The sequence below is a fragment of the Rhinatrema bivittatum genome, unplaced genomic scaffold (genome assembly GCF_901001135.1).
Source record: "Rhinatrema bivittatum unplaced genomic scaffold, aRhiBiv1.1, whole genome shotgun sequence".
Classification (NCBI taxonomy): domain Eukaryota; kingdom Metazoa; phylum Chordata; class Amphibia; order Gymnophiona; family Rhinatrematidae; genus Rhinatrema; species Rhinatrema bivittatum.
This window is the reverse complement of record NW_021820859.1, coordinates 14,272-28,156: the sequence shown is the minus strand read 5'-3', so window position 1 is coordinate 28,156 and position 13,885 is coordinate 14,272. Positions and strand designations below refer to the sequence as shown.

At 46.3% G+C, this 13,885-nt stretch overlaps 7 non-coding genes across 7 annotated transcripts; all 7 read left to right on the top strand.

The window, feature by feature from the left end:
• The first annotated feature begins 144 nt into the window (after nt 1-144).
• Nucleotides 145-217, top strand: TRNAA-CGC. The gene has a single exon. It is a non-coding gene; the product is annotated as a tRNA-Ala (tRNA).
• Nucleotides 218-1,824: 1,607 nt separating this feature from the next.
• On the top strand, nt 1,825-1,897 carry TRNAA-CGC. The gene has a single exon. It is a non-coding gene; the product is annotated as a tRNA-Ala (tRNA).
• Nucleotides 1,898-3,504: 1,607 nt separating this feature from the next.
• Nucleotides 3,505-3,577, top strand: TRNAA-CGC. Its single transcript has one exon. It is a non-coding gene; the product is annotated as a tRNA-Ala (tRNA).
• A 1,607-nt stretch (nt 3,578-5,184) lies between these two features.
• On the top strand, nt 5,185-5,257 carry TRNAA-CGC. The gene has a single exon. It is a non-coding gene; the product is annotated as a tRNA-Ala (tRNA).
• A 1,607-nt stretch (nt 5,258-6,864) lies between these two features.
• On the top strand, nt 6,865-6,937 carry TRNAA-CGC. Its single transcript has one exon. It is a non-coding gene; the product is annotated as a tRNA-Ala (tRNA).
• Nucleotides 6,938-8,544: 1,607 nt separating this feature from the next.
• Nucleotides 8,545-8,617, top strand: TRNAA-CGC. The gene has a single exon. It is a non-coding gene; the product is annotated as a tRNA-Ala (tRNA).
• Nucleotides 8,618-10,224: 1,607 nt separating this feature from the next.
• Nucleotides 10,225-10,297, top strand: TRNAA-CGC. Its single transcript has one exon. It is a non-coding gene; the product is annotated as a tRNA-Ala (tRNA).
• The last annotated feature ends 3,588 nt before the right edge of the window (nt 10,298-13,885 follow it).

The window sequence follows — 13,885 nt, the reverse complement described above, 5'->3', positions numbered from 1 at the left end:
GAAATGAGGCCTCAGAGGGCAAGCAGAACTGCATTTCTAGTGAACTAGGATCTGGAAAAGTGACTTTTCCATCCTGGACTAAAGCAGCAGGCTGAGCGCCAACCACGTATCTGCCTTAATTTTCCACCTTTACTCACCACCACTGGGGAATTAGCTCAAGTGGTAGAGCGCTCGCTTCGCATGTGAGAGGTAGTGGGATCGATGCCCGCATTCTCCATGTTGCTATTTCCCAGCATTGTATGTGGTGGTGGTAGCAGCAGTTGGCTTTTTCTTGAGAAAGGAAAGCTCGGTGACAATAGAACACCTTATGGAAAAAAAACCCTTTAATTTCTCTCAGAGAGGGTGATAGAAAACTGGAAGACTTTTGGCAATGGTGACAGGAGCCAACAGATTGGCAGAATACCAGATTTCATAGGGACAGATAGAAATGGACCTCGGTGCAATAAGGAGAGAACAGCTGAAAAATGAAGTAAAGACTGGGCAGATAAAGATCCATGATTTTAGAGACCTCTATCGTATCCCACCTTCTCCTAAATAAACAGCCCCAACGTCTTTAGCCTTTCCTCAGAGGGGAACCATTACATCGCCATTTTCAGCTTGGTCACCCTTGTCCGTGCCTTTGGCAATGGAGCTCTATTTTTCCTGAGATGCGGCCACCAGATGTTGCACTCAGTACTCCAAGTGAGGTCTCGCTTGTGTACATTACGGAGGCATTAAGACATTCGCCTTTTCATTCTCTATGTCTTTCCTAATGTTTCCTAAATTTCTGTTTGCTTCTTTGACCGCCACCCCCGGTGCACATTGAACTGATGATTTCACAGTATTGCTCACCATGACGCCCATATCCTTTTCCTGGCTGGTAATTCCTAATAAGGAACCTATTTTCTGCCATGTGCATAGCTTTGCACTTGTCCATCTGGTGCAGGCGATTTGCTACTCTTTAATTGGTCAATCTGACTTATTACAACTTCCAACTTCACCGTGATCGTTTCCATTCTTCTAAATCATCGCCACTGAATACAGCTTCCCACACGCGTATCTCCCCAACATCCTATTCAGGAAAGAGCGAATCAAAGAAATCGTTCAGTCTTTCCACGATGGCCAGGTGCCCCTTTAACTCCTCGGTCATCTAACGGTACGACCGACTGCCTCAAAGGCTTCTTGCTTCGGATACATTTATTTCTTTTAAGTTTTAATGATGAGGTTTTGCCTCTAAGGCCAGCTTCTTTTCAAATTCTATTTTAGCTCGAATCGTCAACGTTTTACATGTAACTTGCTAACGCTTATGCTTTCTGCTATATTGATTTCCCGATCCTCTCTTCAAATTTTGAAAGAAGTTATTTTGGCTAAAACAAACTTTTTTTATCCTACCAGCAAAAGCTTGACTAGTACCCACTTTCAGCCTCCTTCCCAATTTCTCCAAAGCAGGACTAGAACCTGCGGCAGTTAGAGGGCTTGTAGGAGAGGGCTTTCTGCTGGAGAGCCACTGGGAAAAGCTTGCATTTTGGTTAGCACTTACACCTGTTGTTCATGCATGAAAGCATCAAGGTAGGTAAAGATCAACCCCGTCTGGAAGAAGGCATTCCTACTATGTGTGGAAGCCTGCATGTTTCTGAGGACATCTGACTACTTCTTCTTTCGAAAGGCTCACATGTGAACCATTTCTAGTGATGGATGGTGAGAATGAGGCCTCAGAGGGCAAGCAGAACTGCATTTCTAGTGAACTAGGATCTGGAAAAGTGACTTTTCCATCCTGGACTAAAGCAGCAGGCTGAGCGCCAACCACGTATCTGCCTTAATTTTCCACCTTTACTCACCACCACTGGGGAATTAGCTCAAGTGGTAGAGCGCTCGCTTCGCATGTGAGAGGTAGTGGGATCGATGCCCGCATTCTCCATGTTGCTATTTCCCAGCATTGTATGTGGTGGTGGTAGCAGCAGTTGGCTTTTTCTTGAGAAAGGAAAGCTCGGTGACAATAGAACACCTTATGGAAAAAAAACCCTTTAATTTCTCTCAGAGAGGGTGATAGAAAACTGGAAGACTTTTGGCAATGGTGACAGGAGCCAACAGATTGGCAGAATACCAGATTTCATAGGGACAGATAGAAATGGACCTCGGTGCAATAAGGAGAGAACAGCTGAAAAATGAAGTAAGGACTGGGCAGATAAAGATCCATGATTTTAGAGACCTCTATCGTATCCCACCTTCTCCTAAATAAACAGCCCCAACGTCTTTAGCCTTTCCTCAGAGGGGAACCATTACATCGCCATTTTCAGCTTGGTCACCCTTGTCCGTGCCTTTGGCAATGGAGCTCTATTTTTCCTGAGATGCGGCCACCAGTTGTTGCACTCAGTACTCCAAGTGAGGTCTCGCTTGTGTACATTACGGAGGCATTAAGACATTCGCCTTTTCATTCTCTATGTCTTTCCTAATGTTTCCTAAATTTCTGTTTGCTTCTTTGACCGCCACCCCCGGTGCACATTGAACTGATGATTTCACAGTATTGCTCACCATGACGCCCATATCCTTTTCCTGGCTGGTAATTCCTAATAAGGAACCTATTTTCTGCCATGTGCATAGCTTTGCACTTGTCCATCTGGTGCAGGCGATTTGCTACTCTTTAATTGGTCAATCTGACTTATTACAACTTCCAACTTCACCGTGATCGTTTCCATTCTTCTAAATCATCGCCACTGAATACAGCTTCCCACACGCGTATCTCCCCAACATCCTATTCAGGAAAGAGCGAATCAAAGAAATCGTTCAGTCTTTCCACGATGGCCAGGTGCCCCTTTAACTCCTCGGTCGTCTAACGGTACGACCGACTGCCTCAAAGGCTTCTTGCTTCGGATACATTTATTTCTTTTAAGTTTTAATGATGAGGTTTTGCCTCTAAGGCCAGCTTCTTTTCAAATTCTATTTTAGCTCGAATCGTCAACGTTTTACATGTAACTTGCTAACGCTTATGCTTTCTGCTATATTGATTTCCCGATCCTCTCTTCAAATTTTGAAAGAAGTTCTTTTGGCTAAAACAAACTTTTTTTATCCTACCAGCAAAAGCTTGACTAGTACCCACTTTCAGCCTCCTTCCCAATTTCTCCAAAGCAGGACTAGAACCTGCGGCAGTTAGAGGGCTTGTAGGAGAGTGCTTTCTGCTGGAGAGCCACTGGGAAAAGCTTGCAGTTTGGTTAGCACTTACACCTGTTGTTCATGCATGAAAGCATCAAGGTAGGTAAAGATCAACCCCGTCTGGAAGAAGGCATTCCTACTATGTGTGGAAGCCTGCATGTTTCTGAGGACATCTGACTACTTCTTCTTTCGAAAGGCTCACATGTGAACCATTTCTAGTGATGGATGGTGAGAATGAGGCCTCAGAGGGCAAGCAGAACTGCATTTCTAGTGAACTAGGATCTGGAAAAGTGACTTTTCCATCCTGGACTAAAGCAGCAGGCTGAGCGCCAACCACGTATCTGCCTTAATTTTCCACCTTTACTCACCACCACTGGGGAATTAGCTCAAGTGGTAGAGCGCTCGCTTCGCATGTGAGAGGTAGTGGGATCGATGCCCGCATTCTCCATGTTGCTATTTCCCAGCATTGTATGTGGTGGTGGTAGCAGCAGTTGGCTTTTTCTTGAGAAAGGAAAGCTCGGTGACAATAGAACACCTTATGGAAAAAAAACCCTTTAATTTCTCTCAGAGAGGGTGATAGAAAACTGGAAGACTTTTGGCAATGGTGACAGGAGCCAACAGATTGGCAGAATACCAGATTTCATAGGGACAGATAGAAATGGACCTCGGTGCAATAAGGAGAGAACAGCTGAAAAATGAAGTAAGGACTGGGCAGATAAAGATCCATGATTTTAGAGACCTCTATCGTATCCCACCTTCTCCTAAATAAACAGCCCCAACGTCTTTAGCCTTTCCTCAGAGGGGAACCATTACATCGCCATTTTCAGCTTGGTCACCCTTGTCCGTGCCTTTGGCAATGGAGCTCTATTTTTCCTGAGATGCGGCCACCAGATGTTGCACTCAGTACTCCAAGTGAGGTCTCGCTCGTGTACATTACGGAGGCATTAAGACATTCGCCTTTTCATTCTCTATGTCTTTCCTAATGTTTCCTAAATTTCTGTTTGCTTCTTTGACCGCCACCCCCGGTGCACATTGAACTGATGATTTCACAGTATTGCTCACCATGACGCCCATATCCTTTTCCTGGCTGGTAATTCCTAATAAGGAACCTATTTTCTGCCATGTGCATAGCTTTGCACTTGTCCATCTGGTGCAGGCGATTTGCTACTCTTTAATTGGTCAATCTGACTTATTACAACTTCCAACTTCACCGTGATCGTTTCCATTCTTCTAAATCATCGCCACTGAATACAGCTTCCCACACGCGTATCTCCCCAACATCCTATTCAGGAAAGAGCGAATCAAAGAAATCGTTCAGTCTTTCCACGACGGCCAGGTGCCCCTTTAACTCCTCGGTCATCTAACGGTACGACCGACTGCCTCACAGGCTTCTTGCTTCGGATACATTTATTTCTTTTAAGTTTTAATGATGAGGTTTTGCCTCTAAGGCCAGCTTCTTTTCAAATTCTATTTTAGCTCGAATCGTCAACGTTTTACATGTAACTTGCTAACGCTTATGCTTTCTGCTATATTGATTTCCCGATCCTCTCTTCAAATTTTGAAAGAAGTTCTTTTGGCTAAAACAAACTTTTTTTATCCTACCAGCAAAAGCTTGACTAGTACCCACTTTCAGCCTCCTTCCCAATTTCTCCAAAGCAGGACTAGAACCTGCAGCAGTTAGAGGGCTTGAAGGAGAGGGCTTTCTGCTAGAGAGCCACTGGGAAAAGCTTGCATTTTGGTTAGCACTTACACCTGTTGTTCATGCATGAAAGCATCAAGGTAGGTAAAGATCAACCCCGTCTGGAAGAAGGCATTCCTACTATGTGTGGAAGCCTGCATGTTTCTGAGGACATCTGACTACTTCTTCTTTCGAAAGGCTCACATGTGAACCATTTCTAGTGATGGATGGTGAGAATGAGGCCTCAGAGGGCAAGCAGAACTGCATTTCTAGTGAACTAGGATCTGGAAAAGTGACTTTTCCATCCTGGACTAAAGCAGCAGGCTGAGCGCCAACCACGTATCTGCCTTAATTTTCCACCTTTACTCACCACCACTGGGGAATTAGCTCAAGTGGTAGAGCGCTCGCTTCGCATGTGAGAGGTAGTGGGATCGATGCCCGCATTCTCCATGTTGCTATTTCCCAGCATTGTATGTGGTGGTGGTAGCAGCAGTTGGCTTTTTCTTGAGAAAGGAAAGCTCGGTGACAATAGAACACCTTATGGAAAAAAAACCCTTTAATTTCTCTCAGAGAGGGTGATAGAAAACTGGAAGACTTTTGGCAATGGTGACAGGAGCCAACAGATTGGCAGAATACCAGATTTCATAGGGACAGATAGAAATGGACCTCGGTGCAATAAGGAGAGAACAGCTGAAAAATGAAGTAAGGACTGGGCAGATAAAGATCCATGATTTTAGAGACCTCTATCGTATCCCACCTTCTCCTAAATAAACAGCCCCAACGTCTTTAGCCTTTCCTCAGAGGGGAACCATTACATCGCCATTTTCAGCTTGGTCACCCTTGTCCGTGCCTTTGGCAATGGAGCTCTATTTTTCCTGAGATGCGGCCACCAGATGTTGCACTCAGTACTCCAAGTGAGGTCTCGCTCGTGTACATTACGGAGGCATTAAGACATTCGCCTTTTCATTCTCTATGTCTTTCCTAATGTTTCCTAAATTTCTGTTTGCTTCTTTGACCGCCACCCCCGGTGCACATTGAACTGATGATTTCACAGTATTGCTCACCATGACGCCCATATCCTTTTCCTGGCTGGTAATTCCTAATAAGGAACCTATTTTCTGCCATGTGCATAGCTTTGCACTTGTCCATCTGGTGCAGGCGATTTGCTACTCTTTAATTGGTCAATCTGACTTATTACAACTTCCAACTTCACCGTGATCGTTTCCATTCTTCTAAATCATCGCCACTGAATACAGCTTCCCACACGCGTATCTCCCCAACATCCTATTCAGGAAAGAGCGAATCAAAGAAATCGTTCAGTCTTTCCACGATGGCCAGGTGCCCCTTTAACTCCTCGGTCATCTAACGGTACGACCGACTGCCTCAAAGGCTTCTTGCTTCGGATACATTTATTTCTTTTAAGTTTTAATGATGAGGTTTTGCCTCTAAGGCCAGCTTCTTTTCAAATTCTATTTTAGCTCGAATCGTCAACGTTTTACATGTAACTTGCTAACGCTTATGCTTTCTGCTATATTGATTTCCCGATCCTCTCTTCAAATTTTGAAAGAAGTTCTTTTGGCTAAAACAAACTTTTTTTATCCTACCAGCAAAAGCTTGACTAGTACCCACTTTCAGCCTCCTTCCCAATTTCTCCAAAGCAGGACTAGAACCTGCGGCAGTTAGAGGGCTTGTAGGAGAGGGCTTTCTGCTGGAGAGCCACTGGGAAAAGCTTGCATTTTGGTTAGCACTTACACCTGTTGTTCATGCATGAAAGCATCAAGGTAGGAAAAGATCAACCCCGTCTGGAAGAAGGCATTCCTACTATGTGTGGAAGCCTGCATGTTTCTGAGGACATCTGACTACTTCTTCTTTCGAAAGGCTCACATGTGAACCATTTCTAGTGATGGATGGTGAGAATGAGGCCTCAGAGGGCAAGCAGAACTGCATTTCTAGTGAACTAGGATCTGGAAAAGTGACTTTTCCATCCTGGACTAAAGCAGCAGGCTGAGCGCCAACCACGTATCTGCCTTAATTTTCCACCTTTACTCACCACCACTGGGGAATTAGCTCAAGTGGTAGAGCGCTCGCTTCGCATGTGAGAGGTAGTGGGATCGATGCCCGCATTCTCCATGTTGCTATTTCCCAGCATTGTATGTGGTGGTGGTAGCAGCAGTTGGCTTTTTCTTGAGAAAGGAAAGCTCGGTGACAATAGAACACCTTATGGAAAAAAAACCCTTTAATTTCTCTCAGAGAGGGTGATAGAAAACTGGAAGACTTTTGGCAATGGTGACAGGAGCCAACAGATTGGCAGAATACCAGATTTCATAGGGACAGATAGAAATGGACCTCGGTGCAATAAGGAGAGAACAGCTGAAAAATGAAGTAAGGACTGGGCAGATAAAGATCCATGATTTTAGAGACCTCTATCGTATCCCACCTTCTCCTAAATAAACAGCCCCAACGTCTTTAGCCTTTCCTCAGAGGGGAACCATTACATCGCCATTTTCAGCTTGGTCACCCTTGTCCGTGCCTTTGGCAATGGAGCTCTATTTTTCCTGAGATGCGGCCACCAGATGTTGCACTCAGTACTCCAAGTGAGGTCTCGCTCGTGTACATTACGGAGGCATTAAGACATTCGCCTTTTCATTCTCTATGTCTTTCCTAATGTTTCCTAAATTTCTGTTTGCTTCTTTGACCGCCACCCCCGGTGCACATTGAACTGATGATTTCACAGTATTGCTCACCATGACGCCCATATCCTTTTCCTGGCTGGTAATTCCTAATAAGGAACCTATTTTCTGCCATGTGCATAGCTTTGCACTTGTCCATCTGGTGCAGGCGATTTGCTACTCTTTAATTGGTCAATCTGACTTATTACAACTTCCAACTTCACCGTGATCGTTTCCATTCTTCTAAATCATCGCCACTGAATACAGCTTCCCACACGCGTATCTCCCCAACATCCTATTCAGGAAAGAGCGAATCAAAGAAATCGTTCAGTCTTTCCACGATGGCCAGGTGCCCCTTTAACTCCTCGGTCGTCTAACGGTACGACCGACTGCCTCACAGGCTTCTTGCTTCGGATACATTTATTTCTTTTAAGTTTTAATGATGAGGTTTTGCCTCTAAGGCCAGCTTCTTTTCAAATTCTATTTTAGCTCGAATCGTCAACGTTTTACATGTAACTTGCTAACGCTTATGCTTTCTGCTATATTGATTTCCCGATCCTCTCTTCAAATTTTGAAAGAAGTTCTTTTGGCTAAAACAAACTTTTTTTATCCTACCAGCAAAAGCTTGACTAGTACCCACTTTCAGCCTCCTTCCCAATTTCTCCAAAGCAGGACTAGAACCTGCGGCAGTTAGAGGGCTTGTAGGAGAGTGCTTTCTGCTGGAGAGCCACTGGGAAAAGCTTGCAGTTTGGTTAGCCCTTACACCTGTTGTTCATGCATGAAAGCATCAAGGTAGGTAAAGATCAACCCCGTCTGGAAGAAGGCATTCCTACTATGTGTGGAAGCCTGCATGTTTCTGAGGACATCTGACTACTTCTTCTTTCGAAAGGCTCACATGTGAACCATTTCTAGTGATGGATGGTGAGAATGAGGCCTCAGAGGGCAAGCAGAACTGCATTTCTAGTGAACTAGGATCTGGAAAAGTGACTTTTCCATCCTGGACTAAAGCAGCAGGCTGAGCGCCAACCACGTATCTGCCTTAATTTTCCACCTTTACTCACCACCACTGGGGAATTAGCTCAAGTGGTAGAGCGCTCGCTTCGCATGTGAGAGGTAGTGGGATCGATGCCCGCATTCTCCATGTTGCTATTTCCCAGCATTGTATGTGGTGGTGGTAGCAGCAGTTGGCTTTTTCTTGAGAAAGGAAAGCTCGGTGACAATAGAACACCTTATGGAAAAAAAACCCTTTAATTTCTCTCAGAGAGGGTGATAGAAAACTGGAAGACTTTTGGCAATGGTGACAGGAGCCAACAGATTGGCAGAATACCAGATTTCATAGGGACAGATAGAAATGGACCTCGGTGCAATAAGGAGAGAACAGCTGAAAAATGAAGTAAGGACTGGGCAGATAAAGATCCATGATTTTAGAGACCTCTATCGTATCCCACCTTCTCCTAAATAAACAGCCCCAACGTCTTTAGCCTTTCCTCAGAGGGGAACCATTCCATCGCCATTTTCAGTTTGGTCACCCTTGTCCGTGCCTTTGGCAATGGAGCTCTATTTTTCCTGAGATGCGGCCACCAGTTGTTGCACTCAGTACTCCAAGTGAGGTCTCGCTTGTGTACATTACGGAGGCATTAAGACATTCGCCTTTTCATTCTCTATGTCTTTCCTAATGTTTCCTAAATTTCTGTTTGCTTCTTTGACCGCCACCCCCGGTGCACATTGAACTGATGATTTCACAGTATTGCTCACCATGACGCCCATATCCTTTTCCTGGCTGGTAATTCCTAATAAGGAACCTATTTTCTGCCATGTGCATAGCTTTGCACTTGTCCATCTGGTGCAGGCGATTTGCTACTCTTTAATTGGTCAATCTGACTTATTACAACTTCCAACTTCACCGTGATCGTTTCCATTCTTCTAAATCATCGCCACTGAATACAGCTTCCCACACGCGTATCTCCCCAACATCCTATTCAGGAAAGAGCGAATCAAAGAAATCGTTCAGTCTTTCCACGATGGCCAGGTGCCCCTTTAACTCCTCGGTCGTCTAACGGTACGACCGACTGCCTCAAAGGCTTCTTGCTTCGGATACATTTATTTCTTTTAAGTTTTAATGATGAGGTTTTGCCTCTAAGGCCAGCTTCTTTTCAAATTCTATTTTAGCTCGAATCGTCAACGTTTTACATGTAACTTGCTAACGCTTATGCTTTCTGCTATATTGATTTCCCGATCCTCTCTTCAAATTTTGAAAGAAGTTCTTTTGGCTAAAACAAACTTTTTTTATCCTACCAGCAAAAGCTTGACTAGTACCCACTTTCAGCCTCCTTCCCAATTTCTCCAAAGCAGGACTAGAACCTGCAGCAGTTAGAGGGCTTGAAGGAGAGGGCTTTCTGCTGGAGAGCCACTGGGAAAAGCTTGCATTTTGGTTAGCACTTACACCTGTTGTTCATGCATGAAAGCATCAAGGTAGGTAAAGATCCACCCCGTCTGGAAGAAGGCATTCCTACTATGTGTGGAAGCCTGCATGTTTCTGAGGACATCTGACTACTTCTTCTTTCGAAAGGCTCACATGTGAACCATTTCTAGTGATGGATGGTGAGAATGAGGCCTCAGAGGGCAAGCAGAACTGCATTTCTAGTGAACTAGGATCTGGAAAAGTGACTTTTCCATCCTGGACTAAAGCAGCAGGCTGAGCGCCAACCACGTATCTGCCTTAATTTTCCACCTTTACTCACCACCACTGGGGAATTAGCTCAAGTGGTAGAGCGCTCGCTTCGCATGTGAGAGGTAGTGGGATCGATGCCCGCATTCTCCATGTTGCTATTTCCCAGCATTGTATGTGGTGGTGGTAGCAACAGTTGGCTTTTTCTTGAGAAAGGAAAGCTCGGTGACAATAGAACACCTTATGGAAAAAAAACCCTTTAATTTCTCTCAGAGAGGGTGATAGAAAACTGGAAGACTTTTGGCAATGGTGACAGGAGCCAACAGATTGGCAGAATACCAGATTTCATAGGGACAGATAGAAATGGACCTCGGTGCAATAAGGAGAGAACAGCTGAAAAATGAAGTAAGGACTGGGCAGATAAAGATCCATGATTTTAGAGACCTCTATCGTATCCCACCTTCTCCTAAATAAACAGCCCCAACGTCTTTAGCCTTTCCTCAGAGGGGAACCATTCCATCGCCATTTTCAGTTTGGTCACCCTTGTCCGTGCCTTTGGCAATGGAGCTCTATTTTTCCTGAGATGCGGCCACCAGTTGTTGCACTCAGTACTCCAAGTGAGGTCTCGCTTGTGTACATTACGGAGGCATTAAGACATTCGCCTTTTCATTCTCTATGTCTTTCCTAATGTTTCCTAAATTTCTGTTTGCTTCTTTGACCGCCACCCCCGGTGCACATTGAACTGATGATTTCACAGTATTGCTCACCATGACGCCCATATCCTTTTCCTGGCTGGTAATTCCTAATAAGGAACCTATTTTCTGCCATGTGCATAGCTTTGCACTTGTCCATCTGGTGCAGGCGATTTGCTACTCTTTAATTGGTCAATCTGACTTATTACAACTTCCAACTTCACCGTGATCGTTTCCATTCTTCTAAATCATCGCCACTGAATACAGCTTCCCACACGCGTATCTCCCCAACATCCTATTCAGGAAAGAGCGAATCAAAGAAATCGTTCAGTCTTTCCACGATGGCCAGGTGCCCCTTTAACTCCTCGGTCGTCTAACGGTACGACCGACTGCCTCAAAGGCTTCTTGCTTCGGATACATTTATTTCTTTTAAGTTTTAATGATGAGGTTTTGCCTCTAAGGCCAGCTTCTTTTCAAATTCTATTTTAGCTCGAATCGTCAACGTTTTACATGTAACTTGCTAACGCTTATGCTTTCTGCTATATTGATTTCCCGATCCTCTCTTCAAATTTTGAAAGAAGTTATTTTGGCTAAAACAAACTTTTTTTATCCTACCAGCAAAAGCTTGACTAGTACCCACTTTCAGCCTCCTTCCCAATTTCTCCAAAGCAGGACTAGAACCTGCGGCAGTTAGAGGGCTTGTAGGAGAGTGCTTTCTGCTGGAGAGCCACTGGGAAAAGCTTGCAGTTTGGTTAGCCCTTACACCTGTTGTTCATGCATGAAAGCATCAAGGTAGGTAAAGATCAACCCCGTCTGGAAGAAGGCATTCCTACTATGTGTGGAAGCCTGCATGTTTCTGAGGACATCTGACTACTTCTTCTTTCGAAAGGCTCACATGTGAACCTTTTCTAGTGATGGATGGTGAGAATGAGGCCTCAGAGGGCAAGCAGAACTGCATTTCTAGTGAACTAGGATCTGGAAAAGTGACTTTTCCATCCTGGACTAAAGCAGCAGGGGCTCCAGGGGCGTGTGAGAATGGGAGCCTGGATGTGTGTATTTGTGCAAGAATGGGAGCCTGGGTGTTTGTGGGTATATGTGTGTGTGTGTGTGAGAATGGGAGCCTGGTGATGTGCACATTACTGCACGCAGGTTATAAAATCTGATACCCACGCACTAGGGATGTGCAGAGGGACCGCATACGTTCTATTCGGTATTCGTATTCGTCGGGGTGGGGGCAGATACATTGCATTCGGCAAGGGGGGCCCCCGATCCATTCATACATTTCATTCTTATTTGTTTCCCAGCTAAAATTTAATTAACTACAACCCCCCACCCTCCTGACCCCCCCAAGACTTGCCAAAACTCCCTGGTGGTCCAGCGGGGGTCCGGGACCCATCTATTGCACTCTTGCCATCGGCTGCCAGTATTCAAAATGGCGCTAATAGCCTAAAACACTATGTCACAGGGGCTAGCAGTGCAATTGGTCGGCCCCTGTCACATGGTAGGAGCAATGGACTGCTGGCGCCATCTTGTGCTCCTACCATGTGACAGGGGCCGACCAATTGCACCAGTAGCCCCTGTGACATAGTAAGGGCAAAGGCTATCAGCGCCATTTTGAATATTGGCAGACGATGGCCCGAGTGCAGGAGATGGCACCTGGACCTCCGCTGGACCACCAGGGACTTTTGGCAAGTCTTGGGGGGGACCTTACCCCCAGAAACTGGCTGCATTGCTGGAGTTGTGCGTGCCCTGGCCTCAGCTTCAAAGGAACCCCGATGGGGGCATGAAGACAGGCCAGAAGGAGATCTCTAGAGGGAGATCGTGCAAAGAAGCACCCCTTCCCCCCACAGGGGAAAGCGCAAAGACCGGCTCACTCCACTCCACAGCCCATCTCTCTGCCCGCCCACCACCACCACTGAGGGCAGATAGGACTGGTTGCAATGCCGGAGTTGTGGATGCACCAGCCCCAGCTTCAATGGAGCCCCGATGGGGGCATGAGGACAGGACGGAAGGAGATCTCCAGAGGGAGATCATGTGAGGAAGTGCCCCCTACAGGTAAGAGCATGAAGACCAACCCGCTGCACTCCACAGCCTACCCCTCTGTCCGCCCACCACCACCACCACCACCGAGGGCAGATAGGACCGGCTGCAATGCAGGCACTTGTCCCCCCCCTTGCACGTGTAAGTCGGCACATGTGTGCATGGTAGGAGTGTGCATTTGTTTGCAATATATTGGCAATCTGCAACACAGAGGGTCATATTCGTTGTATTCATGGGGAAGCAAAACGTATCACGATTCCCACGAATACAATAAATCTTCACCAAATTATTTGGCCATCTAAAGGAGAGAATTTAAACAAAACCCCCAACCTCCTGACCCCTGCCAAAACTTGCCAAAACTCCCTGGTGGTCCAGCGGGGGTCTGGGAGCCATCTACTGCACATGCCGTCGGCTGCCGGTATTCAAAATGGCGCCAATAGCCTTTCATCTTACTATGTCACAGGGGCTACCGGTGCCATTGGTCGGCCCCTGTCACATGGTAGGAGCAATGGATGACCGGCTCCATCTTGTGCTCCTACCATGTGACAGGGGCTGACCAATGGCACCAGTAGCCCCTGTGACATAGTAAGTGCAAAGGTTATTGGCGCCATTTTGATTACTGGCAGCGACGGCCCGAGTGCAGGAGATCGCTCCTGGACCCCCGCTGGACCACTAGGGACTTTGGCAAGTCTTGGCGGACCCTCCTGACCCCCACAAGACTTGCCAAAAGTCCCTGGTGGTCCAGCGGGGGTCTGGGAGCGATCTCCTGCACTCGGGCTGTCGGCTGCCAGTATTCAAAATGGCGCCGATAGCCTTTGCCCTTACTATATCACAGGGGCCGACCAATGGCACCGGTAGCCCCTGTGACATAGTAAGGGCAAAGGCTATTGGCGCCATTTTGAATACTGGCAGCCGATGGCCCGAGTGCAGGAGATGGCTGTCTGTCCTCAGTGGTGGTGGGCAGGCATAGGGGTGGGCTGTGAGGTGGAGCGGGCCAGTGTTCGTGCTC